Source organism: Trachypithecus francoisi, unplaced genomic scaffold, assembly GCF_009764315.1.
Source record: "Trachypithecus francoisi isolate TF-2019V2 unplaced genomic scaffold, Tfra_2.0 Lachesis_group14, whole genome shotgun sequence".
NCBI classification, from domain to species: Eukaryota; Metazoa; Chordata; class Mammalia; order Primates; family Cercopithecidae; genus Trachypithecus; species Trachypithecus francoisi.
Window position 1 is genome coordinate 38,599,066 of NW_022681459.1, and position 3,706 is coordinate 38,602,771.

A 3,706-nucleotide genomic window follows, 5' to 3' on the forward strand; every position below is an offset into this window, starting at 1 on the left:
AGAGCAAGAGCATATCTTAAAAAAGAAAAAAAAAGAGTATCTTTTTGAGCAGTATGAGGATTACATGAGATAATCCATAGGAACTGTTTTGCTTGGTGCCGAGTAAACATCAAGTGTTTCTTTCCGTTAGTTTTAAAGGAGTTTTATTTATTCAGCCTGCTAAGTGCCTTCTGCACTTCTGGCCCAGGAGGAGAGAGAGTGACAAATAGAATTGTGTCCCAGGCCTCTCAAAGCTTTCAAACTAGGGAGGAGAAGCTAGTCTTTTAGAGTACATTTCCAGAGGGAAGAGGGTGCTGTGAAATGATCTATTTCACAACAGACTAATTTTACAGGTGAGAAAACAAGCTCAGAGAGGTTCAGTGATTTGCCTCAGGGCACACAGCTAGTTTGCTAGAGGAACCTAACTGGAGTTAGAATTCTCCAGGGAAGGAGTTTCTCCAGTGGATCTTGCCTGCCATGGTTTTCCAGATTCCAGGATCAAGGTAAGAATAGAAATACGTGAGAAGCTCCGGGAAGATGGCCACACGTTTCTCGGCTCCACAGGGAAACCTTGAGCAGTGGAATTCAATCAACGGGTTTGGGTTAGGTGCCTTTCCCCTACCCTAGTCCAACCTCCAGCAAGGAAACCAAGGCTGATCCCAGCCCTGGGCTTTTTTTCTCCTGGGAAGGTCCTCGTTGGGTATGGACAGGCTCGGAGGTGACCTGCCCAGAGGTGGGAGATCTAGCTGTACCTTTCTAGGACTCACAGACCTTCAGCTTAACTTTGCAGGAGTTTGTTAGGAATGAACTAGACACATCCCCTCCCCCCAGCTCTGTCCGGCCTCCTGCAAGCCTGAACTCCTAGAATAATTAACCACTCACTGCAGGATCCTGGCCTTTGCCAGGGCCTGCCCCACCCACCCTGTGTGTTCGAGGCAGGAGCTTGCAACACTGAGCAACAAGAATGATGAAATTTTTATCCACTTGGCAAATATTTGCTTGGCGCCCCCTCTGTGTCAGGAACAGTTGGAAATGCGTTTCCCAACCTTGCCTAACCAGCTGTGCTGGAATGTTTTCCACTTCCTGGGTCATTGCCTCCAGGGATCAAACTCCCCATCCACACAGTGGGCTGAATATGGATCTATGCAGTGATCTGGTCCTGGTGCTGTGGAATCGGCTTTGCACCAGGCCCCAGAAGGTCTGCGTTCCAGAGCCTTCCTGTTGGGGCCTCAGTCTTCTCATCTGAAAAACGGGAGCAAACTCAGTTCTGCCATGCCCAGTGTGGGTGTGATGTCATATCAGGTAAGGCTCAAAATGAAGTCAGCTGTCATACCTACTGAAATAACCTCAGCTATGTAAGCACAGTGCAGCTTTATTATCCTAAACTTATGGAGGATGAATCATTTGGGGGAAGATGAAATGTTGAAATGTTCAGGTTAACAGAAAGTGTTATTTTAAGCACCTAAATTTTTCGCCTATTAACCTGGTAGGGGTGGAATGTGATAGGCTGATCTTGCCTGAACTTCCGGGGGCTTTGTTTGATCCCTTGATTGCACAGCGATACCTGCAGGAGCTCCTTGCCCTTAAACTGCTAGGACTTTGGGGTCCTCAGGTCCTCGATACTGAATCCTAGCTGATTGCCCTTCTGGTTTCCTGTCCCTGTTCTCTGGAGTCTCCCTCGGCCTACTTCAAGGCGGGCCTGCTCTCTAGATAATGTCACCATTCGGATGGTTTCAATGACTGTGCTGAGCCAGTGACTCTGGAATCAGGGCCTCCCGCAACTGGATTCCTCCTGAACTCAGACCCCTGAGTCGTGGCCTGCCAGGCCCCAACCCTGCTCCTCCACCCCACCTGTGTCCCCTGTCTCAGTGTGCACGGTCACCACCTGTGGGTCACCCAGGCCCAGACCTGGCAGTAAGCGACCTGAGACTCTGTCCCACTTAACTACAGCCGGTCAGACCTCCACCTCTACTCCCATTGCCTTTGTCCAGGTCCCCCACCCAGCCCACACCCAACACTCAGCCTCTCTCCTCCATTCATTCCAGGGCACTTCCTAGGGACAGGCCCTGTGGCAGGATCTGGGGGCATGGAGGATAAAGACCAGCCCTGAGAGGGGGCATTCGCCTCATGGGGCAGGATAGACATGGACCCTGGCAACAACGTGGCGAGGAGTATCTGAGAAGTGGAAACACAGAGAAGCACCATGGGTTGGGGGTGCTGGTTCTGGGTCTGAGAGGCACCTCCACACCTGCACATAGTCCCTTTTATGAATTCCCTGGACTGTGCCCCCTTGCTCCAGGGAGAGCTGCAGCAGGGGACCGTTCAAAGGGCAGCCTCTGGAACACGCTGACCTCCAACTCCCTGGCCATGAGTGTGGGCAGAGGGGCCTGGATTTCCTCATCTGTGACATGGCAATAATCCACTTTATAGGATTGCTGTGAGGATCAAAAGATTTGATTCTTACATAGCACTGAGAGCAGAAACTGACCCGATAAGCACCAAATCCACGGGTGGGTTGGTTGGTTGTTTGTTTGAGATGGAGTCTCACTCTGTCACCCAGGCTAAAGTGCAATGGTGTGATCTCGGCTCACTGCCACCTCTGCCTCCCAGTTTCAAGCAATTCTCCTGCCTCCGCCTCCGGAGTAGCTGGGATTACAGGTGCACACCACCACACCTGGTTGATTTTTGTATTTTTAGTAGACACGGGGTTTCACCATGTTGGCCAGGCTGGTCTCGAACTCCTGACCTCAAGTGATCCACCTGCCTTGGCCTCTCAAAGTGCTGGGATTACAGGCCTGAGCCACTGTGCCTGACCACGGTGTTGTATTGTTACAGTTACTGCTCTCCTGCCCTGCACCTGCCCCGCCTGCCTCCCTTGGCTGGGCTGTAAACCTTTGAGGGGTAACGTATCTTATTCATATTTCCTGTCCTGGCACCAGCACAGCAACTGACATGGATGGGGGTGTTGGGGCTCAGAAAGCGTTGCTTTAAAATATGGTGCTCTGACATGAAGCAGCCTCAAGGTCTATCTGACCTCTCTGCCTCCTTCTCTGAATTCTCTGTCTCTCTCAAAGTGCAGGATGACGCTGTTCTCTGAAGTTTCTTTATCTACCTAGAAACTGGACCTGCCAAAGGGGAACACAATTACCTTTTCTGGAATATCATTAGCCAGAGGTTAAAACTCATATCCCAGAGGATATGAGACTGAACATTAAATACCACACCTAGAGCCCAAACTTCATCCCAAATCATTATCTGCTCTCTTTCCCATTCAAAGTCCAAAGAAATTATTAATTATCATCTAGACATTGGACTCATTTGTTTCCCCCTAAAAACCATTGACTGTCCTTCAAATCGCCAAGTGTCCCCCATCTCTCCTTCCCCCATGAAGAAGGGCGTATGTACCTGTACCCCACTGGGTTATTGGGTAACCATTCTGTGATTCCCTCATGCTCTGCACGTTGAAATAAATTTTGCCTTTTCTCCAATTAATCTTCCTTTTGTCTGTTGATTTTCAGCGAGCCTTCAAGAGGAGAAAGGGAAGCTTTCCCTTTGTCTCTGCAGGGGCCAATGAATGTTTAACATATACATAAATACACTGTCAGGGCTGAGACACCTTCATAATCCTTCCTGTTTACTGTCTCCATATGCCAGAGAGGATGCTAAGTGCTTTGCCTCCATTTACTCTAACAACTCAGAGAAACGGGTGTTATTATTCTCCATTTTA

The 3,706-nt window shown here is 49.5% G+C and overlaps 1 long non-coding RNA gene across 1 annotated transcript; it reads left to right on the plus strand.

Annotated features, from left to right (window-relative positions):
* Positions 1 to 3,467, plus strand: LOC117095976. Its single transcript, XR_004442271.1, has 2 exons — positions 1 to 1,281; positions 3,054 to 3,467. It is a non-coding gene; the product is annotated as an uncharacterized LOC117095976 (long non-coding RNA).
* Positions 3,468 to 3,706: the final 239 nt, after the last annotated feature.